Source organism: Mobula birostris, chromosome 4, assembly GCF_030028105.1.
Source record: "Mobula birostris isolate sMobBir1 chromosome 4, sMobBir1.hap1, whole genome shotgun sequence".
NCBI lineage: Eukaryota > Metazoa > Chordata > Chondrichthyes > Myliobatiformes > Myliobatidae > Mobula > Mobula birostris.
Genome location: NC_092373.1, coordinates 172,417,171 through 172,443,868, shown reverse-complemented (window position 1 = coordinate 172,443,868; position 26,698 = coordinate 172,417,171). Strand labels below are relative to the sequence as shown.

Sequence of the window (26,698 nt, the reverse complement as noted above, 5' to 3'; positions counted from 1 at the left end):
CAAGGCATAATTTCTGTATTAAAAATGCACTGGATGAGACCATTTGCCATGTAGCATTCCTTCCACAACTTAGACTACATTGACCCTTATTCATTTTTGAGATTTATTCTTGGACCCCACTCTAATAGGTTCACCTATCTGGCTACCCTAACTTACCCAACATACCCTGAAGTCAGTTCCGATTGGTGGTCACTCCTGATGTCCTCACTGTGTGATATTCCAGATCCTCTGATCACCACTCTCTCTCTCTCTCTCTCTCCATTTCCCACAGTCCTCATTCTACTCACCACTTGACATGTGATATTTATAGTCGCAATCCATTGTGTGATCTGAAATAAACCGACCAAAAGATGCATGTTATGATTCTGTCAAACAAAATGCTAATTTCACACTTGCACCAAAGACCGGTATATATTAATCCTGCAGGGCAATCAAGTTAGAAATGAGCTAAAACTCCACAGGAGTGAAGAGGGTTCTTTGATGCTTTTGTTTCCTAACATCATGCTGTGAAGAGACTATTTGCTGTCTTCGTGGCAACATGTGGTTTATCCTCAAACTCCACAACATGTTCTGTGATTATGCAATGTAAACCTAGCAGGCATTGCCGAGAATTACATAAAATTACTACAGAGGAAAAGGTCAGTCATCTCAGCTCATCCACAATGCTCTTTGGCTCCTTTGCTTAATTATCAAGGTATCTTATTTCTTTACCTTTCTCAAGCATGTTTAATTTTCCCTTGAATGCATTGTGTTTATTAATGGAGCTGTACCTTGGCAACAGAACATAGTTATGCTCTCTGTTTGATTTGTTAAACTTCCAGTGCTTTGTTTGCAAACTTTGTAGACTGGGCTTATGGGATTATTGTGATCAATTTTGCTTAAATTATAAATTGATAGATTTCTCCACCCTCCTCTTTCTTCTATCTTTCATTCCCCATTCTGGTTCCCTTCTCACCTCTTCTTTCTTCCTCACCTTCCTATCTCCTCCCACTGGTGCCCCTCTTCGTTCCCTTTCTCTGATAGTCCACTCTCCCCTCCTATCAGATTCTTTCAGCCCTTTACCTTTCCCACCTATCGCCTTCCGGTTTCTCTCTTCATTCCCCCCTCTCCCACCCAGCTATCTGTCCACTCATTCGGCTTCACCTATCACCTTCCAGTTACTCTCTTCATCCCCCCCTCTCCCACCCAGCTATCTGTCCACTCATTCGGCTTCACCTATCACCTTCCAGTTACTCTCTTCATCCCCCCCCCCTCCCACCCAGCTATCTGTCCACTCATTCGGCTTCACCTATCACCTTCCAGTTACTCTCTTCATCCCCCCCTCTCCCACCCAGCTATCTGTCCACTCATCTGGCTTCACCTACCAGTTTGCACTCCTTCCACTTCTCCACCTTCTATTTCTGAAGGTTTCTTCACTCTTTATTCCAGTCCAGATGAAAGGTCTTGGCCCGAAATGTTGGCTCTTTATTCCTCTCCAGAGCTGCTTCCTGAGTTGCTGAGTTCCTCCAGTACTTTGTGTTTGTTACTCTGGTAAATTGATACATTGGTTTACTATTGTCATATGTACTAAGCTACAGTGAGAAACTTTGTTTTGTATGCCATTCTTAGATCATTTCATCACATCAAGGGAACCATTCAAGTCTTATAACCCTTGACAGAAACTCTACTTGAGCTTGGTGATCTGTGCTTTTTTCCAATGGGAGGGGTAATAGATAAGATCTGTTTATTGAAACATAAAGACCCATTCTGGAAACAAGACAACACATAAATCTACGTTGATACTCACTGATGATTAAGGAGTTCTGTACTGTCAGATGTGTAGTTAACACAAGCATTCACAGCAGGAATGATATAATGACCATGTAATATTTTTAAGATATTAGTTGATGGAGAAATATTTTCATTCAGCCATACGGGAATTCACATAGCACTTCTTTGAACAAAATACCAGAGAGTGAAAATACATTTAATCTAAAGTAGCTTTGAATGATTGATACGAAATTGTAAATGAAGAATGATATTACATTGGGCTAAGTGGCACTAGCACTTCTTTGAGTGAGTTAAGCACTTTCGTATAATATATGTTATTTGGTAACTTGACTCAGGAATCATAAAAGCAGCCACTGATTTTTCAACAGTGCTAAAAAGCTTTATGTATTCAACCACATGTAACCCCTGTATTTGTAAAGTAAGCTTATGAATACTTTAGTGATTGCAGTGGATAAACTGGTTTATTTTACCTGGAAGGATTGACTGCAAAGATAAACATTTCCCATGAAATGCATACTGTATATCCTGGTCATTTGTTGCAGCAAGCAAAACAGAAGAACACATAACATTGCTGGTGATATGTGAAGAACATATTTTATAAATTAGGAGCCACTAAACTTAGTCATACTCCTGGTTTCACCCACTCTCTATCTGTACAAATAGCAAAATTTCTCTGACTGCCAATGTCTGCTTTTATCTGACTCTTCGATAGATGTAAAGATTCTCAAAAACCTTTGACTTTAGTTCTGATGCTCTTCAACTCTATTTGGCAATGGATGGGTCCATTGTGATGCCAATAAAATTAACCCGGATGAGGCTTTCCATTCCAGAACCTCTGAGATATCCTCCTTCATCAAAGAACTGGGTTTCTCTTCCACCACCATTGATACTGCCCTCACCCATATTTTCTGCTTTTTCTGTACATCTGCTCTCACCCCAACTTCCTGGTGTCATAATAGGGATAGGGTTTCCTTTGTCCTTACCTACCACCTCATGAGCCTCTGTATCTGGCACATCATTCTCTGTAACTTCAGCCATCTTTTATGGGACCCTACTTCTTTGCACATCTTTCCCTCCTCCCCATCACTTTCTACTTTCCATAGGGATCGCTCTCTTTAAGAAAGTGAGAAAGAAACAGTGTTATGCAGTCATGTTTTTAGGTATCTGTCTGCTGAAATATTTCTCAATTTCACTCCTGAAAAATCTGTCTCTGTCTTTTAGACTATGTCCTCTAGTCTTACATGCAACAACTTGTTAATATAAAAATTTAAAACTAATTGTCCCTTCACCTTATAATTCTTAGGGACCATAACAGCATGTTGTTGACTCATCCCTCCCCTCTGATCTCCCTTCTGGCTCTTTTCCCTGCAAGTGGGAGAAGTGCTACACCTGCCCTTACACCTCCTCTCTTACACTATTCCAGTCCTTCTGGTTGAGGAAACACTTCACCTGCGAGTCTGTTGGGGTCATCTACTATATCCAATGTTCCCATGGTAGATTAGGAGACCACTTCATTGAGCACCTTTGCTACATCCACAACAAAAAGCAGGATTTCCTGGTGCCTACCCATTTAAATTTGATTTCTCATTCCTTTCTGACATATCATATCATGGCTTCCTCTACTGCCACAAACAGACTATACTCAGGTGAGCAACACCTCATATTCCATTTGGGTAGCCTCCAACCTGACAGCATGAAAATCAATTTCTCTAACTTCTAGTCATTTTTCTCCCCTCCCCTTTCTTCCTTTTCCATTCTGGTTCCCTCTTACTCATTTTCTTCTCCTCCCCTGGTGACCCTCCTCCTTCCTTTTCTCCCATGGTCTACTGTCCTCTCTAGTCAATGTCCTTCTTTAGCCCTTTATCTCTTCCACCTATCACCTCCCGACTTCTTACTAAATCACTCCTCTACCACCCATGCACCTTCCCCTTTACCTGGCTTCACATATCACCTGCCTAATTGTGCTCCTTCCTCACCCGCACCTTCTTATTCTGGCTTCTTCCCCCTTCCTTTCCAGGCTTGATGAAGGGTCTGGACCCGACATGTTGACTGCTTACTTCTCTCCACAGATGTTGCCTGACCTGCTGAGTTCCTCCAGCATTTTGTGTGAGTTGCTCTGAATTCCCAGCATCTGCGGAATCTCTTGTGTTTAACATATTAAACAAGCTTCTCCATGGCAACTACATATAAATTTAATTTAGAAAAACATGAAGTCGACAATCATGGATACTGGGAATGTCCATACAACTTTTAGTGTACATAATCAAACTGAGAAAAAGGATATTGCTGGTTCTACTTCCTATTAATGTGTAATTTGGGGATTTGATATTTATATTTCCTTATGACATGCCTTCTACTAAATCCATGCTGACTCTCAAAGGAATCCTATTCCTCCACATCTCACAAGCCCATCAACTCCCAGTCCACACCACTCTCTATTTACATTAAGAATAACTTACAATAGCTGATCAATCGAACAATCAGCATGCCATTGAGATGTGACAACGTGGGAATCAGAGCACCCAAGGAAATCCCATGTGTTCATAAGGAGGATCTGCAAACTCCAGCCAGATAGAAGGCCAGGATCAAATTGATTGTGCTAGAGTGGCGAGGCAGCACCACAACATACCATAAGACTGTGCCAACTCATTCCAGAACATGCTTGAATCTTTCATTCTGTTTGCCTGTTACGGCGGTGGGCAGATGGGATGAAGGCATAGGTGTAGGAAATGGTGGAGATGTGGGTGAGCCAGCATCAATTTTTAGTGGAAGAGAAACTCCATTCTTTGAAGAAGAAGAATATCTCTGAAGTTCTGGAATGGAAAGTTTCATCTGGTTCATTTTATTTGCATCAAAATGGACTAATCCATTGCCAAAAAAAGTTGAAGAGCATCTAGATCCCCTTGCAAAAGCTTGGAAAAGGGTGCCATTTCTGTAGGATACAGTAAAGATGTAGCTATTCAATGCAATTGACTGAATTTAATGAGAGTAAATATTGACATTGGTTCACTTTTCCTGCCAGTGGATTTGAAGGGTTTCGTGCACTGTGCACTGGCACTTTCTCTCCAGAGCTCTGAAGTCCCTAAACTAGGTAATTCAAATCTCTGAAACCATCCTTTCCCATCAGATTCCTTCTTCTTCAGCCCTTAGTTATTTCCACATACCACCTCCTGGCTTCTTACATCCTTCCCACCCTCCTCCTCCCTCATCTGCCTACCACTCCCTCACCTGGATCCACCTATTGCCTGTCAACTCTTGTTCCATCCTTTCCCCCACTTTTTATACTGTCCTGACCCAAAAGTTGACTGTTCATTTCCCTCCATAGATGCTACCTGATCCGTTGAGTTCATCCAGCTCCTTTATGCATTACTCAGGGTGCAGAGACAAATGGAAGGACACAAATTGCTGCTGCCCAATAGATCTTTGTGCCAGGTTCAAGGATCTTCATACTCCTTTCCTCTCATTCAACAAAGCCTACACTGATGCACTGCAGCAGTGGTAAGTTTCATCAGTAATCTAGGGCTTCACTGAGACTTAATTCTTGAGATATGAGAAGCATCCATGTTTTCCCAGAGTCTAGATGTGAGCCTTGATTTTCAGAGGGCAGTGTTGTATAATGGGGGAAATTTGGTGGTGGAACTTTTTCTTACAGATGTTGAGTTCCATTCTTTCTTAATCTTCAGTAAGTAAACTGATGATGACTAGGAGTTTTCACTTTGAAATTATGTACGAACAAGAGGCAACTATGTAGTTTGGTACAACTATTGAGGTTTGGTAACCTTGGTTTTATAGCAGAGAGAATTTTGCTTGAATGGTTTCCCAGTAGTTCCACTCAAGCAGGAAGAAACAAAGAGGACCAGGACTGGAAGGATGAGAACAACCAGAAACTGTAAACAGAGTATGTTCTTTGACTGAAAACTCAACAATGCCTCAATGAAAACAATTTGGAAAACACCTGAAGGCCAAGTCTGCCAGAAAACCCATGACCTAAAGAACAATGGGAAAGGTTGGGGGAACATTAAAGTCATGATGTGCATGGGATGTTCAGGGCTGTTAAGGTCATCCATGGCCAAATATCCAAGGCATTAAGGTAGGACACAAATCTATCAGGGACAGAATAACAGTCAAAGTTTGTTGAAAAGAACACTCTGAAGACCTTTTTTTAAATTCTGACTCTGCTAGCACTTTTGACTGACAAGAAGCCATAGAGGTTACTTGCCAACCAAAATAACAAAAAGAAAATAATTTCTTACTCGAAGATCTAAACCAACCAGAAATTCACAACCTCATCAGCATGAGGACGATATACCTGGGAACTCAGAGATGAGATAATCACAATTAACTTCAAGAAAGAGAATGTCTGGATGTGGTAACAATAGAAGTCTCCTGTTGATCCATGAATTAATTACTACTAGGGGTTTCCTCTGCTGCCTTCTACCAGTAGCCAAAACATTATTTCTTAAATTCAGAGGCACATATTTCAAAAAGAAATGCATGGAGCAGTGTTAACCACAATACACTTTCCTCTTCAATCTCGTTAATGCCTTTAACTCCATCCGAACAACATTCCCAAGTTTACTGGCTGTGGAAATTTGCCTCCATTCTGCATCTGCTCCATGCCATAGACAAGTTGTGATCCTAACTAGTAGATCCACAACAGAACCAAATTCAGTACAGACCGGTGTCAAACAAAGTAGTATCATTGTCCATTATACTTTTCTCAGTCATTCATGCGTTGCACCTCACACCCACAAGTTCCTGTAGGAGTGGAGTGAATTTACACAAGCAGTGGAAAACTGGTTGACAAAAATCTGGACATTCAAATATTTCAGCAGGTTATGATGATTCCAGAATTTTCTTTCTTTCAGATTTCTAACATTAGTGGTTTTTCGATTTCCATGATTATGCTGCACTCAGCTCCAGCTCAGACATAAGTGCCACCATTTGTTTAGTGTGATTACCAAGAACTAGGAAAGTTCTGCTGTGCAAAAAACATCCCCCTTCAAATTGCAACACTTAATTCTGATATCAATACTCAACTTTCCAATTTTGGCAGTTCATGATTTTGGATATCACCAAGCAGTATTTATCAAAGAAGAGTGGCTTGTGATCTTGCGCATATTATATAGTGAAATGATCAATAGTGTTTTACTGTGGCTTGCACTATCAATATAAAACTAAGCCACGTAGTGTTGTGTGCAGCCAGACTTGCAGATTACCATCTGTTTTTCCATTTCCAAAAGAAAGTGTGCAGCAAAGAGCTGATTTAGTCCATACATATTCCTCTTGAGCTAACTCATCTTTTCATATTTCCCTAATATATTGAAGTAGGCTATTACGCCCATCAAACCCATGCTAGCTCCCAGAGCTATTCAATAGACCTCACATGATGTTTCAGGTGCATTCAATGAAAACCATTTTGTGATCCTAGTTCATACTAGCAGAGGAATGCTTAGTGATTTTCACATTTACAGTAATTATAATACTTGATTATGTTTATGCATGGTAATTAATATACATAATGATTCTTATACATAATTTATTATGAGGAGTAAATATGATTCACAGTAATACACTATTGATCATTTCACTATATAATATGCATAAGATCATAAACATAATTAGAACTTTTTAATTAACTTTAGCAGGCTCATATTCTTTAATTTAATAGAACCCAGGCTCAATAGATTCTCATTATTGTGCTGGGGAAAATCAATTGTTTGTTTAATTTTGTATAATGAAACCATTTAATATCACCTGTTGTGGGAGTTTCAGCAATGACTGATCATTTGCAATTTTTCATCCTTGTTTGAATGAACTTCATACTTGCTGAAGGTTATTTTGCAGATTAGCGCAGTCAGGGTAATAGTATTGTGTTGAATTCAACCCAACATAAAATGGAATCACTTCTCAGTGGCAGGAATGTCATTTTGACTCGGATAAAATATCAGATTAGTCCCACTTTGATATTGCTTGGCTAAATTTAAAACTTGTTGTGACCTCCTTAAAACATTGGTACTTTTAAATTATTGATAATAGGGTCTGGAATTTATTGGGTATCCTAAGATCACATTTGTCATTTTGGAATTTAAAATGCCATTACAGAAAACATTGGGAGATAGAGATATTCTTTAACCTGCTTCCTAATTACACCATGCAGTCTAACTCAGTGTCTCCCAACCTTCTTTAGCCCAACACACCCCTAAAGCATTTTCATACTTGCCAACGTCCCCCTAATACTTTCTAACACTCCTCTTAGGCACAATATACTTTCAGGCACCCCCATAGTGTAAAAACATGTCTACAATGAGAAAAATGATTCTGCTTTAAATTTTTATTTGTCTTTGAACCTAACTTACACAGTACCCGTACGCTGTGCAGCAGCTTCTAAATCAATGTGATCCTTGAGCTTGATGGTTTTTAGCAAGAGTTGAAATATCTGGTTCAAGTTGTAACAGAAAAAGCCTTAAGTCTACACTTGTAACAATGCCCAAGCGGTTTTTGTTTTTTGTTAGTTTGTGGTTCACTGCACTGAAGCCTCTTTCAACAAGGTATGAGGATAGAAATGCAATGAAGAGCAGTTAGACTCTTCTCCAAAAACCAGGAAACCTCATATGACAGTGTAGCCACATACCACAAAAGTTGATATTTTTGAAAAGCAATTTTGCTTTTTTCATTCTGAATTTCGATAATTTCTTCTTGCAAGCTTTCTTCCTGTTCTTCCACATTGCAAAGAAATGGGTTAATTACCCAGTCCAGAATTTCCAGATCATTCAAATCCTTGACTCTGAAAATCCTTCTTCAGTGACTGCAGGTGTAAGCAGTACCCTTGCAAATCATCATCTGTGAAAGAGAGTGCCATGCTTTCCATGCAGGGAGACTGTGAGAACATTCTTCTCTCAATGTTTTGCTTATACATTTCCAATTTTCTGACAAAAGTGGACACTGCATCTTTTGCTTGGATTAGGTTGAAATTCTCACCCACCCAGCAGTTTCATATTTAGAATGTTCATTTTGTCATACAGATCGACTAGGTATGTCACATCTCCATGTAGAAGTTATATCTTGATTCCCAAGCGCCTGTCGACTTTGTGAAAAAAATTCAACCACAGTGTCAAAAAGGTCAAAGAAACTTTTTAAGCAGCAGCCTTTTGACAGCCAATGCATTTCAGTGTGAAGAAGCAAGTGTTCAAACTCCTCATCATTATTTTAGCATAACTGGTGAAATATTCTGCTAATTAATGGATGAGCTTTAATTTTGTTGATAGCAGATAATACAAGAACCACGCTTGAAAAAAGTCACTGGCTGAGTTTTTTGGCAGTGAGATGTTGATGATGAATTACACAATGGATTGCAAACAGACTTGGAATTTCTTTTTTCATAAATGCCACGAAACCAGCATGGCAACCTGTCGTATATGGTGCTCCATCTGTTGCACAAGGAATCATGTTACTAATCAGAATGCTTTTATCCTCAATATACACTTTGCGCTCATCATAGATTGATTCTTCCTTGACATTGTTTTTAACTTTTTACAAAAGGGAATCTGTTCATAAACCTTTCCATTTTTGATAAAATGTACATATGCAATTAGCCATGCCTCATTGTTTCACACTGTTGACTCATCCAGTTGTATCCCAAATTTTGTTTTTTGTAGCTCTGTGCATAGTTGATGCTCCATGTCTTCACTCATTTTGTCAATACAACAAGCTACAGAGTTATTACTCAGAGGAATTGATTTTAAAATACTGGTGTCCATTTTGAGAACAGTGGTAAGTACTTCTGATGCAGCAGGCATTTTTACTCTTTCACCAATTGTATGAGGTTTTCCACACTTTGCTATCATTTTGGAAATGTTATAAGAACAGTGAGACCACTATCAACGTCATTTTCAGCTTTCTTGGTAAATGACTCAAGTGTGCAATGATTTTCAAACGCTCCTTTCATCTTCTGTAACTGAGTAATACCATAGGTAGCCTTTTCAGAGTGTCTCTTATGGAAGTGTTCCTGCAATCTTGATGGTTTCATGGGTTCATTAGACAGTACAGTATTTTCAAATAAGACACATGGGGCGTCACTGATCTGACGGAAATAGAATAAAACCATACTCCAGATACGTAACATTGTATTGACACATTTTCTGTAGTTGTTGTTTCTTAGCAGGATTAGAATTCAAGGCTTCACTGCCTTCAGACTCATAGAGATTAAGCTGTACGTATTAAAATAAAAAATTAACACAAACTGGGAATGCCTATCGGATGTTGATGACAGAAGCGAGTTGACACAGTCGATCAGGTCTCATGCCTCCAGTTAGGGTGCCGGTTACCACACGCACCCCCAAGAATCTTGAATGCCTCCTTAGGACACATAACTGCCCCCGTTGGGAATCTCTGGTCTCACTAAAATATCCTGTGAGGTGTAATTTAAAATTAGTAAGTAGTAAGATCGAAGTATAATGAAGGATTTAAAAATTCTCTTACCTTTTGGGCAGGTTGAGGCCTCACCCTGATGATGTCTAAAATGCAATTTTATCCACCAAACTAATAATTGAATTTCAACATGCTATCGGGTGGCCTCACTGGTCACCTACTCTGATACGATAAAGGCCATAACTCTTCCCTCATTCCCTGTGATGGAGCAGCCAACAGCACTCACACTGAGGGGTTAGTTACTAAACCAATGTAAGCAGTTAATGGGTAGCATTTCCACCTTGTGATTGAAGAATGGATGCAAACATTGCTACTCAAGTCATGTTCTGGAAGCTGTTTTAATTTTTTTTATTGATATCCAGTTACAGGTTTTCCCCTCTATCCGAAAGTAGAGCGTTCCTCTGAAACCCTTCGTAAGCCAAAATGGCGTAAAGCGAAGAAGCAATTACCATTAATTTTTGAGCGTTCCCAGACCCAAAAAATAACCTACCAAATCATACCAAATATAGCACATAAAACCTAAAATAACACTAACATATTGTAAAAGCAGGAATGATATGATAAATATACAGCCTATATAAAGTAGAAATAATGTATGTACAGTGTAGTTTCACTTATCAGAATCGGGAAGATGTAGCCAAAACTGATCTGTAGAAAAAAATCAGCACATACACGCATGCGCACACACCTGCCCGCGCAAGGCTTCATGGTCATGGTTGTCTTTCTCAGGGTAAACACAGGTTTAAAGTGGGCACCTTTTTTCGTAAAAGCAAAGTGGCGTAAAGCGAACTTTCGTAAAGCGGGGGACACCTGTATCTGTCAGCTTTGCATCAGTGTTTATGGAACAGTGGGTGGATTTTATTTTCACTGGACCATTATTCCAACATGGACAGATCTAAAGACAGAACTATGCATATCTCTTTGTAATTTTATAAATTCCAGAAATATGCATCCTCTTGCCAGTGAAAATGGAATGGAAAGTCACAAACCACGATAAAACCACTGATACATTCATACTGGGTGACTAAAGCTGGACACATCACTCTGAAAAGACTTACTGGGTTATGCATTAAAACTACGTGGAACATGTTAAGAGCATGGCCGATTTATTAACCCCCTCAGCCCTATTCTCCTGCCTTCTCCCTATTACCTGTGACAGCTTTACTAATCAAAAACCCATCAACCTCCACTTGAAGTTTGCCCAATGACTTGGCCTCCGCAGCCCTCTGTGGCAATGAATTCCATAGATTCACCACCCTCTGGCTAAAGAAATTCCTTCTAATTTCTGTTCTAAATGGGTGTTCCTTTATTCTTAGCCTCTGGTCCTGGTTTCTCCCAGTACAGTATAGGAAACGTCCTATCCACCTCCACTCTATCTTGGCCTTTCAATATTTGACAGGTTTTAATGAGACCCCCCCCCCCCACCCCATTCTTCTAAACTCCAGCAAGTACTGTCCCAGAGCCTTCAAATGCTCCTCATACTTTAACCCTTTCGTTCCAAGAATCATTCTCATAAATCTCCTCAGGCCCCCTCCAATGCCAGCACATCCTTTCCTAGAAAAGGGGCCCAAAACTGCTCACAGTACTCCAAGCGTGATTTGACCCATGCATTATAAAGTCTTAGCATTACAGCCTTGCTTTTATATTCTGATGATGCTTTATTACCTTAGCAGAGCATTACTTAAACTACAAGTATTATAAGAGCAACAGTTTGCAATTATATATAGTACCTGCAACGTAATAGAATAACAAGGCACTTGACAGGCATATTATCCTAAAATAAAAGAAATACTACATCGGAACAGAGAACTAAATTAGGATAGATCACTCGAAGATTAAACCAATATAGAAGAAATCCAAAATCGATACATATTACAGGAAGGGGATATTAGAGGAAGGTTTTTTACTCAGAGAGTGGTTGGTGCGTGGAATGCACTGCCTGAGTCAGTGGTGGAGGCAGATACACTAGTGAAGTTTAAGAGACTACTAGACAGGTATATGGAGGAATTTAAGGTGGGGGCTTATATGGGAGGCAGGATTTGAGGGTCGGCACAACATTGTGGGCCGAAGGGCCTGTACTGTGCTGTACTATTCTATGTTCTATGTTCTATAAACAAATTGGTGTAAGAACATAAGAAATAGGAGCAGAAGTAGGCCATCCGGCCCATTGAGCCTGCCCCGCCATTCAATAAGATCATGGCTGATCTGTCCGTAAACTCAGCTCCATCTACCTGCCTTTTCCCCATAACCTTTAATTCCCTTACTATGTAAAAACTCATTTAACTGTTCCTTAAATATATTAAGTGAGGAAGCCTCAACTGCTTCCCTGGGCAGAGAATTCCACAGATTCACCACTCTCTGGGAAAAACAGTTTCTCCTCATCTCTGTCCTAAATCTTCTCCCCTGGCTCATGAGGCAATGTCCCCTAGTTCAAGTCTCACCTACCAATGGAAACAACTTTCCTACTTCAAATATGATGGCAGAATATAGTATTAATGGTAAGGCTCTTGGCAGTGTGGAGGATCAGAGGTTTCTTGGGGTCCGAGTCCACAGGATGCTCAAAGCAGCTGCGCAGGTTGACTCTGTGGTTAAGAAGATGAGAGGCATTGATTGTGTGGATAGTCAGAGGCTTTTTCCCAGGGCTGAAATGGTTGCCACAAGAGGACACAGGCTTAAAGTGCTGGGGATTAGGTACAGAGGAGATGTCAGAGGTAAGTTTTTTACTCAGAGAGTGGTGAGTGCGTGGAATGGGCTGCTGGCAACGGTGGTGGAGGTGGATACGTTAGGGCCTTTTAAGAGACATTTAGATAGGTACATGGAGATTAGTAAAATAGAGGGCTATAGATAAGCCTAGTAATTTCTAAGGTAGGGACATGTTCGGCACAACTTTGTGGGCCGAAGGGCCTGTATTGTGCTGTAGGTTTTCTATGTTTCTATGTTCTAGCTTATCTATCCCTTTCAACATTTTGTATGTTTCTGTAAGATCCCCTCTCATTCTTCTGAACTCCAGAGAGTATAATCCCAGGCGACTCAATCTCTCCTCATAGGTTAACCCCTTCATCCCTAGAATCAACCTGGTGAACCTCCTCTGCACTGCCGCCAAAGCCGGTATATCCTTCCTCAAGTATGGAGACCAGAACTGCACACAGTACTCCAAGTGCGGCCTCACCAGTACCCTGTACAGTTACAGCATGACCTCCCTGCTCTTGAATTCAATCCCTCTAGCAATGAAGGCCAACATTCTGTTTGCCTTCTTAATAACCTGTTGTACCTGCAAGCCAACTTTTGCTATTCATGAACAAGCACCCCCAAGTCCTTCTGCACAACAACATGCTGGAATCTTTCACCATTTAAATAATAACCTGCTCTTCTATTATTTCTTCCAAAGTGGACGATCTTGCATCTACCAATATTGTATTCCATCTGCCAGACCTTGGCCCACTCACTTAACCTATCTATATCCCTCTGCAGACTCTCCACATCCTCTGTACAATTTGCTTTTCCACTCAGTTTAGTGTCATCAGCAAATTTTGCTACGCTACACTCAGTCCCCTCTTTCAAATCATCAATGTAAATGGTAAACAGCTGTGGGCCCAGCACCGACCCCTGCAGCACCCCACTCACCACTGACTGCCAACCGGAGAAACACCCATTTATACCAACTCTCTGCCTTCTATCGGTTAACCAATCCATGCCAATACACTTCCTCCAACTCCATGCATCCCTATCTTATTTATAAGTCTCTTATGCGGCACCTTATCGAATGCCTTCTGGAAATCCAAGTATACGACATCCACCTGTTCCCCTCTATCCACTGTACTCATTATGTCCTCAAAGAACTCCAGTAAGTTTGTCAAACAGGACCTGCCCTTTCTGAATCCATGCTGCATCCGTCTAATGAAACCACTCCTTTCTAAATGTTTCGCTATTTCTTCCTTAATGACAGCTTCAAGCATTTTCCCGACTACAGACGTTAAACTAACTGGCCTATAGTTGCCTGTCTTTTGCCTACATCCTTTTTAAAAAAGTGGTGTGTCATTTGCTGTCTTCCAATCCGCTGGGACCTACCCAGAGTCTAGAGAGATTTGATGAATTATTACCAGCGCATCTACTATAACCTCCGCCAATTCCTTCAGCACCCTGGGATGCATCCCATCAGGACTAGGGGACTTATCAACCTTCAGGCCCTCTAGTTTGATCATCACTGTCTCTTTAGTGACAGTGATATTATCGAGGTCCTCACCTCCCATTTCGTCCATAACATCCTTCTTTGGCACATTAGATGTGTCCTCCACTGTGAAGACCGACACAAAATAGTCGTTCAATTCCTCAGCCATTTCCTTATCACCCAATATCAATTTCCCCTTCTTGTCTTGCAAGGAACCTACATTGACTTTAGTCACCCTCTTCCGCCTTTATCGAGGTCCTCACCTCCCATTTCGTCCATAACATCCTTCTTTGGCACATTAGATGTGTCCTCCACTGTGAAGACCGACACAAAATAGTCGTTCAATTCCTCAGCCATTTCCTTATCACCCAATATCAATTTCCCCTTCTTGTTTTGCAAGGGACCTACATTGACTTTAGTCACCCTCTTCCGCCTTATATATTCATAAAAACTTTTGCTGTCTGTTTTTATATTTTGTGCTAATTTATTTTCATACTCTTCCCTTTCTTTATTTCTTATTTAGTTGTTCCCTGTTGCTTTTTAAAGTTTTCCCAATCCTCCAGTCTCCCACTACTCTTTGCGACTTTGTACACATGAGCTTTTAGTTTGATACTTTCTTTTATTTCCTTAGTTATTCAAGGCTGGCTCTCCCCATGCTTACTGTCCTTACTTTTGACTAGAATATACTTTTGCTGAGCACTGTGAAAAAACTATTTGAAAGTATTCCACTGTTCCTCAACTGTCCTACGAAATAGCCTGTGCTCCCAATCCACATTAGTCAACTCCTCCCTCAACCCGTTGTAGTCTCCCTTGTTCGAGCATAATACACTTTAAAGGAGCATCTTCCAGGCAAAGAATCACAGGGTGAGAGTTCCAGAATTCAGAGCAATGACTGTTGAGTGGTGGGATCCAATAAGGAAAGCCCAGAAAAGGACTGAAGAGATAGTTAGTGTTAGGCATAATTCTTAAGCCTAGTTCAGTGTGACAAGTACGAGAGAATGGAAATTAGATCTTTTTTTGATAAAGTTGACTCAAAAATTTCTTCATTTATTTGGCAAAATAAAAACCCGAGACTGGGTAAAATACATTTACAGAAAGCTAAGAGAGATGGAGGTTTAGCATTACCTAACTTTAGATTCTATTATTGGGCAATTAATATTCGACATATGAAATTTTGGTTACTTGACCAGGATATACTATCCATTCCTAAATGGGTAGCATTGGAATTACAATCTGCTCAGGGCTATACACTTGGCTCTATTTTAGGTTCCTCTCTTCCTTTTGATTTGAAACGCTTCAAACAGGTCTCTAACCCGATAGTTAAATATACCTTACGTATTTGGTTTCAATTCAGAAAATTTTTTGATCTTAACCAATTTGGGCTAGCGATTCCTATTTTAGGTAACGTATTTTTTCCTCCCTCTTTCACGGATCGTGCTTTTCAAATTTGGAAGACTAAGGGTATTTCGCGGTTTTTGGATTTATTTTTAGATGGTTCCCTTATGTCTTTTGAACAATTATCTAATAAATATAATTTATCAAGAATACATTTTTTTAGATATCTACAAGTTAGAAATTTCCTAAGTACTATACTTTCTTCCTTTCCAATGCTTCCTCCTACATATATTTTAGATACTATAATTAACCTTAATCCATGTCAGAAAGGTGCATCGGCTATGATTTATAATATTATTATGAAACTTAGGAAAGCTCCATTTGATAAGATTAGGGTAGATTGGGAACAGGAATTGGGTTCTATCATTTCCGTGGATGACTGGGGGCAAATTTTACAATTAGTCAATACTTCCTCTATCTGTGCTAAACATTCCCTAATTCAATTTAAAGTTGTTCATAGAGCACATATGTCCAAAGATAAATTAGCTCATTTTTATTCTCATATTAATCCTTTTTGTGATAGATGTCCGGGGCAGATAGCCTCTTTAACTCATATGTTTTGGTCGTGTCCTACTCTGGAAACTTTTTGGAGAGACATTTTTAATATTATCTCAAAGGTATTGAATATAGATATCTCTCCTCACCCTATTACTGCTATCTTTGGATTACCTAAAATTTCCAGTAATCTTTCTCCTTCAGCCCGTAGAATGACTGCATTTCTTACTTTAATGGTGAAAAGATGTATCTTACAACATTGGAAAGAGCTTAATGCTCCAACTACCTTTTTTTGGTTTTCTCAGACGATATTATGCTTGAATTTGGAGAAAATTAGAAGCAATCTTTATGATTCCTCACTTAAATTTGAACAGACCTGGAGATCTTTTATTCAATATTTTCATTTAATGTAATTTTTTTTCCTTCTCTTTTTTGCTCCATATTTATATTCCCTTCTTGTTTTTTTCTACTGTTTTTAATGGAGGTTGGGTTTGAGGACGTGATTTTAAGTTTTTTAACTCTACTTGTTTCCAAGTTAGCCCATTGCTTTGCTTTGCTTTTAGTTTAGTTGCACGGTGGGTTTTTTGGGGGGTATTTTTTGGGGTTTTTTTTTCCTTTTCTCTATTGATATATATATATAAAAATTAGTATACTATTATGTTACCTTATTATTTTATGTTTAAATTACATTGTTTGTATCATTTCTTTTCTGTATTAATATCTCCTGTAATGTTATTATATTCTAACAGTGTATTAGTGCCTATATGGCTTACCTTTTGTATACTTATTTAATAAAAAGATTTAAAAAGAAAGAAAAGGAAATTAGTTGTTCTAAGTAGGCGTGTCATTTTGTGTAACTTTGGCTTGAAACAATAGTTCAAATGTAAAAAACTATTAATTGTACAGAACACAGCTATGAACTATTAAAACAACTGTGAATGTAACTAAAAAAAAACAAGAGTTTTGAGAGTCCAGTAGATGGATCAGTTGATCAATTCTAGCTGTTTAAAATTATAGTACAAGCACAAGAATATTTATATTAGAACATCTGGAATAGGAATGATATTTGTTTTATTCTCTGTAAGATATGGAAGGAAGACTTATGGAGGCTAGTTCGATAGATAGGCTGTGAACTGTAAGTCACAAGTCATGTGGAATGTAGGAACCTGGGCTCATGAGGATGAAAGCAGACATCCCACCTCTCCCGGAAGTTCCGGGAGTCTCCAGCATATTAATAATGGCTCCCTGATGCCCGCAAATTATATACAATGTCCCGGAAATTGATTTTTTTTTAGAGCGAGCGTGAGGAACGCGCGAGAAAGAACGAGAGAGCGAGCGCAAGGGCAAGAAAGCAAGCGCGAGTGAGAGCAACCATGAGAGAGCGAGAGCAAGAGTGAGAAAGCAAGTGCGAGGGAGCGAGCGCGAGTGAGAGCGACCACGAGAGAGAGAGCGCGTGCGCGATAGAGAAAGAGCAAGAGCGAGAGAATTCCAAAAAAAGTCAGACTGGCAGAGTGTTCCAAAAAAAGAAAATATAAAACATATGTCACCCCAGACTACACTAAAGTGTACCCCTGCCTAATAGGGGTCAAAATAATGACAGTGTTGCTCGCTGCACTGTTTGCAACAGTGACTTTTCTATTGCCCATGATGAGTTAAGACTGTAAAAGACATGTTGAGGTGAGTTTAACAGGTGTCATTCGTTCATTAGCATAGCTAACTTTATTTAAACTAGCTGGCTAGCTGCTAAGGAGCTACTCTATTGCAGACATCCCACCTCTCCCCGGAGCCTTCAGCAAATTGATGATACTACCTCTCTGAAATGAGTTTTTGCAGGGTGGGATGTCTGTGAAAGTAACCCATAGTCTTGGCTAATATTGTAAACATGTAGGACAATGGGGCAGTGGGTGAGCAACTTTAAAATCTTTGGTGTTATCATTTTGGAGGATCTGTCCCTGGGCCCAGCACTTAAGTGCAATTACGAAGAAAGCACGGCAGCACCTCAACTTCCTTAGGAGTTTGTGAAGATTCAGCATGATGTCTAAAACTTTGACATACTTCTATAGATGTGTGGTGGAGAATATATCGGCTGGCTGCATCACAAATTGGTAGGGAAACACCAATACCCTTGAACGGAAAATCCTACAAAAAGTAGTAGATACAGCCCAGTCCATCACAGGTAAAGCCCTTCCCACGATTGAACACATCTACATGAAGCGCTGTCTCAGGAAAGCAGCACCCATCATCAGGGACCCCCACCACCCAAGACATGCTCTCTTCTCACTGCTGCCATTAGGAAGAGGTACAACAGCCTCAGGACTTGTACCACCAGGATCTGGAACATTTACTACCCCTCAACCATCAGGCTCTTGAACCAAAGGGGTTAACTTCACTTGCCTCATCATTGAAATGTTCCGACAACCTATGGAATCAATTTCAAGGACTCTTCATGTCATGTTCTCAGTATTTATGGCTTATTTATTTATTACTGCTGTTTCTATTTTTGTATTTACACAGTTTGTTGTCCTCTGCACTCTGGTTAAACACCCTAGTTGGGCAGTCTTTCATTGATTCTGTTATAGTTATTATCCTATAAATTTCTTGAGTATGCCCACAGGTAAATGAATCTTGGGGGTTGTATATGGTGCATATAAAAAGAATTCATCTCCCCCCCCCCACAGAAGTTTTCATGTTTTATTGTTTTACAACATTGAATCACAGTGAATTTAATTTGGCTTTTTTTGGACACTGATCATCAGAAAGACTTCTGTGTTAAAGTGAAAACAGATCTCTACAAAGTGTTCTAAATTAATCACAAATATAAACCACAAAATAACTGATTGCTTAAGTATTCACCTCCCTTTAATATGACATAACAAATCATCACTGGTGCAGCCAATTGGTTTTAGAAGTCACATAATTAGGTAAATGGAGATCACTGTGTGCAGTCAAGGTGTTTCAATTGATTGTACTAAAAAACCACTGTTGAAAAAATCTCACATGATATCTTAGCTCAAGTTTGCCAGAAGGCGTGTGGAAGACTCAGAAGTCAGCTGGAAGAAGGTTGTATGGTCTGATGAAGCCAAACCTGAGCTTCTAAATGCTATGTTTGGCCGAAGCCAAATCCACACATCATCAGAAACACACCATCCCTACCGTGAAGCATGGTGGTGGCTGCGTCATGCTGTGGGGATGCTTCACTACAGCAGGCCCTGGAAGGCTTGTGAAGATAGAGGGGAAAATGAATGCAGCAAAATACAGGGAAATCCTGGAGGAAAACCTGATTCGGTCTGCAAAAGAACTGCCACTTGGGAGAAGATTTGTTTTCCAGCAACACAACGATCCCAATCATAAACCCAATGCTACATGGGAATGGCTTAAAAACAACAAAGTTAATGTCCTGGAGTGGCCAAGTCAGAGTCCAGACCTCAATCCAATTGAGAATTCGTGGCTGGACTTGAAAGGAGTTGTTTACTCACGATCCCCATGCAATCTGACAGAGTTTCAGCAGTTTCGTAAAGAAGAATGGAGAAAAATTGCAGTGTCCAGATATGCAAAGCTGATAGAGACCGATCCACACAGACTCAAGGCTGTAATTGCTGCCAAAGGTACATCTACTAAATACCCTGAAGGGGGTGAATACTTATGCAATCAATTATTTTGTGTTTTATATTGTAATTAATTTAGACCACTGTGGAGATCTGCTTTCACTTGAGTCTTTTTCTGTTGATCAGTGTCAAAAAAGCCAAATTAAATCCACTGTGATTCAATGTTGTAAAACAATAAAACATGAAAACTTGCATGGGGGGGGGGTGAATACTTTTTATAGGCACTATATATGTACTTTGATAATAGAATTTACTTTGAACCTTGAACCATTAGACTCTTGAAACACAGAGGATAACTTAATTCACCTTCACTTGCCCCACTGTTGAAATGTTTCAGCGACCTATGGACACTTTCAAGGACTCTGCATCTCATGTCTTTGATAATCATTGCTTATTTATTTATTATTATTATTCTTTCTTTTGAGACTGGCAATTCCAGACAACATGGGCATTAAAGTAGGAGGAAGAACCATCAGTAACTTGAGATACGCAGATGACACAACCCTGCTAGCCACAACAGAAGAAGACCTACAAGCACTACTCAATAATGTTGCAGAAGTCTCTGCTGAATTTGGATTGCTGATAAATGGCAAAAAGACCAAAGTTATGGTGATAAGCAAAACTGCAATTCAAGCTGGCATCTACATCAGAAACCACAAGATCGAACAAGTGTCCTCCTTTATATACCTTGGTGCAGAACTAAATGACACAAACGAATGCAACAAGGAAATAAGGCGAAGGCTAGCAAAGGTAGGCGCAAGCACTACCAAACTCTGGAACATCTGGAAAGATAGATCTGTGAGCACTGACACCAAGATACGCCTTCTCAGGAGTCTCGTCTGGCCAGTAACCCTATAAGGCTATGAAACATGGACCCTAAAAGCAGCTGATGAAAAGAAGTTGACAGCATTTGAGATGTGGACATACAGACGGATCCTCAGGGTATCACATATTGAAAGGAGATCCAACAATTTCATCCTAGAAAAGATTGGAATGAAACCAATACTTCTGGAAACCGTTATCCAAAGGAAACTTCGCTACTTTGGACAGATCTCGAGCACTGGTGATACACTGTAACGCACTGTGCTTGAAGGTAGAGTAGAAGGAAGCTGCTCCCGAGGCAGACAGAGGACAACCTAGTTCGACAACATCAAGAAGTGGACCAGCCTCATCGCCAGAGATGCAAGAGGTTTGACTGCCGACAGATCGCAGTGGAGGAAAGTGGTCGCTGAGGCTCTGACAGAGTATGGCACATGATGATGATGATGATTCTTTCTTTCTTTTGGTATTTGCATAGTTTGTTGTCTTTTGCACAGTGGTTGTCCACCCAAGTTCGTGTGGTCTTTCAATGATTCTATTATGGTTATTATTCTATTATGGATTTATTAAGTTAGTCTGCAAGAAAATGAATCTCAGAGTTGTATATAATGACATATATATACTTTCGTGTCAAATTTACTTTGAACTTTGAAGTGGGGTGGCATGTTCACTAAGATATATGCTACTGACATATAGCAATATCTGCCAATTGCTAATTATTGTGCCTCTAATTGTGCATAAAAATCCATGTTTTCTAATAATTGGGAATTGGAAATAGACCCCTGAAATTTCATTAAAGCAGTATCTGTAGATAACCAACCACTATTCAGAAGGTTGTTGGGTGCAAGATGTTGCAAAGATGGCGAAAGGATTTGGGAATGTGGGAAGGGAAAGTAAACATTTAGAGGATTCAAAAATAAAGATGAGATTTTACAATTAATCAATAGATGTATTTTTAAATATCAACTCATTTCAAACCTTGAAGTTCTTGACTTGAATTTCTAACTTTGACCATGATAATGGATTAGGACTATGGTTATGCAACATCACATCAGTTTGTTTTTCAGTGGTCTCAATGCTTTGCGTGTGCTATAATTTCATGAATGTTTTTGGTCGGCTTGGGTTGACGTGTGTCACTAATACTTAAACAATTCAAGTACCAGAAATGACCTTCTACAAAAGTCTAATCAACTGCCCTTCAAAGGCATTACTGGTGTTGAATCCCTGTCAATGAAAATCTTGTGAGTCACCAATGATCGCATATATGGATAGATTAGAAAATATTAGCAAATGTCATTATTGATCACTTACAGACTGAAGAAGGAAAAATTAGACTGGGGAATAAGGAAATGGCAATGAAATTTTTTTTGTGTCATCAGGAACTTAGAAACCTAGAAATAGTTCAGAGGATGTCTGAAGAGAATGAAGAGTTCAAAGAAATTACCATTACCAAATAAAAATGTTTAGAGAAATTAATGGGACTGAAAGTTGTAAACCCTGATGACCTACACCCCAAGTATTTTAAGAAAGAGGCTCAAGGGATAATAATAGATGCTCTATATAGCACTTTTGTCATAGTCATAGGCATACTTTATTAATCCCCGGGGAAATTGGTTTTCGTTACAGTTGCTCCATAAATAATAAATAGTAATAGAACCATAAATAGTTAAATAGTAATATGTAAATTATGCTAGTAGATTATGAAATAAGTCCAGGACTATTGGCTCAGGATGTCTGACCCTCCAAGGGAGGAGTTGTAAAGTTTGATAGCCACAGGCAGGAATGACTTCCTATGACGCTCTGTGTTGCATCTCGGTGGAATGAGTCTCTGGCTGAATGTACTCCTGTGCCCACCCAGTACATTATGTAGTGGATGGGAGACATTGACCAAGATGGCATGCAACTGAGACAGCATCCTCTTTTCAGACACCACCGTGAGAGAGTCCAGTTCCATCCCTACAACATCACTGGCTTTACGAATGAGTTTGTTGATTCTGTTGGTGTCTGCCACCCTCAACCTGCTGCCCCAGCACACAACAGCAAACACGATAGCACTGGCCACCACAAACTCGTAGAACATCCTCATGTAAAGACTTTTGAAACAATAATTAAAATAGAAAAGGAACCAGTGGATGTGATGTATTTGGATTTTGACAATGTGCCATAGAAGAAGTTATTAAACGAAACTATAACATGTGGTACTGGGGATGAGGTAGTGGTGTGTGTTGAGGATTAGTTAACAGACACAAAACAGGGAGAACGAATCAATCATTTCTAGAATGGGAGGAAGTGACTTGTAGGATACTGCACAGGTTGGTCACAAGAGATTCTGCAGATGATGTAAAGCTTGACCAATACACACAAAATGCTGGAGGAACTCAATAAATAAGGCAACCTCTATGGAGGGGAATGAACAGTTGACATTAGAGGGCTGAATTCCTCCAGCATTTTGTGTGTGATACACAGATTGGTGCCGGGGCTCCCAATGTTCATAATCTGGATTAGTGATGTTTGAAGAGGGGAACAAATTTAACCTTTCCAACCTTGCTGCTAATATTAAACAGAGTGGCAATCTGGATTGTTAAGAGGATATGAGGAGGTTTCGGGGAGAGAGTGACAAAGTGAATGTCGGGCTTGACAGGGTAGATGCAAGGATAATATTATTCCTAGTTTAGAAGTCTAGAACCAAAGATCGCAGTCTCCGAATAAGGGATCAGCCAATCAGGACAGAAATTTGAAGATTTCCCCCCATCCTGATTCAATAATACAGCACAGAAACGACCACCCAGCATCTTTCACTGACAAAATCCAACAGAAATCTCATTTTGTTCACCCCATATTTTTATTAACTCCAAACAACAGGAATTCTGCAGATGCTGGAAATTCAAGCAACACACATAAAAGTTGCTGGTGAACGCAGCAGGCCAGGCAGCATCTCTAGGAAGAGGTGCAGTCGATGTTTCAGGCCGAGACCCCTGACGAAGGGTCTCGGCCTGAAACGTCGACTGCACCTCTTCCTAGAGATGCTGCCTGGCCTACTGCGTTCACCAGCAACTTTTATGTGTGCTGTTTTTATTAACTCCTTTTAGATTCTGTCACTTGGAATCAGAGCACACACAAAATGCTGGAGGAACTCAGCAAATCAGGCAGCATCCATGGAGGGGAGTAAACAGTCAACATTTTGGGCTGGGACCCTTCATTGGGACGGGAGGTGATCAGAATCAGAATCAGGCTTATTATCACTGTCTAATATGACGTGAGTGTGTTGTTTTTTAGCAACAGTACATAAAATTACTAAAATATTCAAAACAAATTGTGTAAAAAAGTAATAGTGAAGTAGTGTTTGTTTTCATTGATGTTCACACATCTGATGACAGCGGGGAAGAAGCTGTTCCTGAATTGTTGAGTGACACCTAGACATGCAATTTGAGTGGCCAGTTAACCTACCAACCAACATGTATCTGGGATTTCGGAGGAAACCAGAGCATCTAGAGGAAATCAATGTGAATGAATAGACTCCACACAGAGAGCACAGGATTGAACATATGTCCTTGTAGCTACAAGGCAATGGTTCTATCAACCATGCCATTATGCTGTCCCATTGGGTTCCTTAAGATTGTTACAGACAGGGGTTGTAATGGGGATATGCTCACACTGGCTATTAAATGCCCCCAATGGTGTGCATCTCAAATAGGCTCTGACATCCAAGTTCTGCTCCAAGCCTTCATGTATGGCTTAGCTACTAAGCCCGGCGGTACCATTTCTACTGACATGAAGGAAAATTCGAAGCTGAAATCCATAAGGCAGTCCTATGTTGAGTTCAACATTGAGTGGCAATTCCTGTGATGCTGCTGGTGCCAAACTCTATTGGTCTCTGCCATTTCTTATTTCAGATTCATCAGATGAGTGGAGAGGGGCAGCTTGCTACATAGTTAACAGCTTTGTTCTCCATATTGTATTGCCCTGTCTTGCGTATAATGTAGACTGTTGGAACGCAACATCCATGGTTGTCCCTGACTAACGGAGTCCCTCAATGCTATCCCAAATGGACTGTGAAGTCACAAAAATTTTTTATATTGAGTGATGCGGGGATATTGCAGGAAGGTGATGCAGCAGAAGATTATCTATAATCTGAATGAGTGTTGAGAAGATACAAGGGTTAACTGCATAACTGAAGTCAGACTGGCTGCATCACTGTGTGGTATGGGGGTGGAGGGGTTGGCTACTGCACAGGATCAAAGTATGCTGCAGAGAGTCGTAAACCGTAAACTTAGTCGGCTCCATCATGGGTACTAGCCTCTGTAGTATCCAGGACAACTTCAAGGAGCGATACCTCAAAAAGGCAGCATGCATCATCAAGGACCCCCCACTACCCAGGACATGCCTTCTTCACATTCGCTACCATCAGGAGAAAGATACAGAAGCCTGAAGGCACACACGCAATGATTCAGGAACAGCTGTCATCCTTCCACCCACAGGATTTCATTGCAACAATTTGCCAAGGAGTCCTCAAAAACACCTGCCGATCACTGTATCCCATGTAGGAACACAATCACCTTAGATATTCCCCTCCTAGACCTATCCATAGTACAGCACAAAGATTCAATCACGAGGAAGGCACAAAATGCTCTTAGATTTCTTAGGAGGTGAACGAGGTTCAGCTTGTCACCCAACAACTTAACAAACTTCTATGGACGTACTGTCTGGTTGTTTCCTGGTCAGGTCTGGCAATATGAATGAGCAGTATTCTGTTCAATATGTCATTGGTACATCCCTCCCCACCAACAGGAGTATCTACCAGACGTGCTACCTCAAGGCGGCAAAATCCATCAAAGATCCCAGCCATCCGACCTATGCCATCCTCTCACAGCTACCACTGGGCAGGAGGTACAGAAATCTGAACTCGCAGACCATGAGGTTCAACAGCAGCTATTTCCCTTCTACTATTCAGATAGGAACCATCAACCTTAATCAATACAGTTTAGCAACATTGTGACCACTTTGTACTAATGTGAACTTTGATATTTTTCTTCTGTGTTCTCGGAAAAATGGTATATTAATTTATGATTTTCTTGTAAATACTAATGCTGAGTCACAAGGTAATGTTACAGCTCTATAGAACTCTAATTAGATCACACTTATAATATTGTGTTCAGTTCTGATCACCCCATTAAGGAAGGACATGGAAGCTTTGGAGAGGGTGCAGAGGAGACCCAGCAGGATAATGCCTAGATTAGAGGGCATATCTTATGAGGAAAGGTTGACCCAGCTAGGGCTTTTATATTTGGAGTGAATGAGGATGAGAAGCAACTTGATGAAGGTGTATAAGATGATAAGAGGCACAGAGTGGGCAGCCAGCACCTTTTTCCCAGGGTGGCAATGGCTAATACGAGAGGACATACTTACAACATGACAGGAGGAAAAGTGTGGGAGGATTTCAGAGGTAGGTTTTTTTTTTACACAGAGAGGGTTAAGTGCATGGATCTTACTACCAGGGGTGGTGGTAGTGACAGATACAATTGGGGACATTTAAGAGTCTCCTGGGTAGGCAATTGGAGGAAAGAAAAATGGAAAGCAAAATGAGAGGAAAAGGTTAGATTGGCTGTGGAGTAGGTTAAAAGGTGGTAGGCCTGTACTGTACTATTTTTTTTGCCTGTGGTGCTGCCATAAATGTTCTTCATTGTGCCTGTTCATTCACGTACTTGTACATATGACAATAAACTTGACTTTCATTTCTCTCTGATCACTCACCAGTCTAAACTGCAAATATAATCACCAACCTGTTCTGTCTAAATCTTGGAACTCTCTCGCTCACAACTTCGTAGGGAGGCCATCATAGAAAGACTTCTCAAGTAACGAGCAGGGATGGACCATTAATGGATGGAAAAAAAATTGCACAGTGCATTTCGGATGCACGGTTACAATGTGAAGCGGGAGCTGAGACCGGCCAATGGTACCGGTTGATACCTCGGTTTCCGTAGTCAGAGGAGGAAGCGGACGGCGGCCCCGGTCAGCG

At 40.3% G+C, this 26,698-nt stretch overlaps 1 long non-coding RNA gene across 1 annotated transcript; it reads right to left on the bottom strand.

The window, feature by feature from the left end:
• Nucleotides 1–257: 257 nt before the first annotated feature.
• On the bottom strand, nucleotides 258–26,684 carry LOC140196070 (uncharacterized). Its single transcript, XR_011885607.1, has 3 exons — nucleotides 26,463–26,684; nucleotides 1,365–1,527; nucleotides 258–329 (listed from the first exon to the last, which is right to left on the bottom strand). It is a non-coding gene; the product is annotated as an uncharacterized lncRNA (long non-coding RNA).
• Between the last annotated feature and the right edge of the window lie 14 nt (nucleotides 26,685–26,698).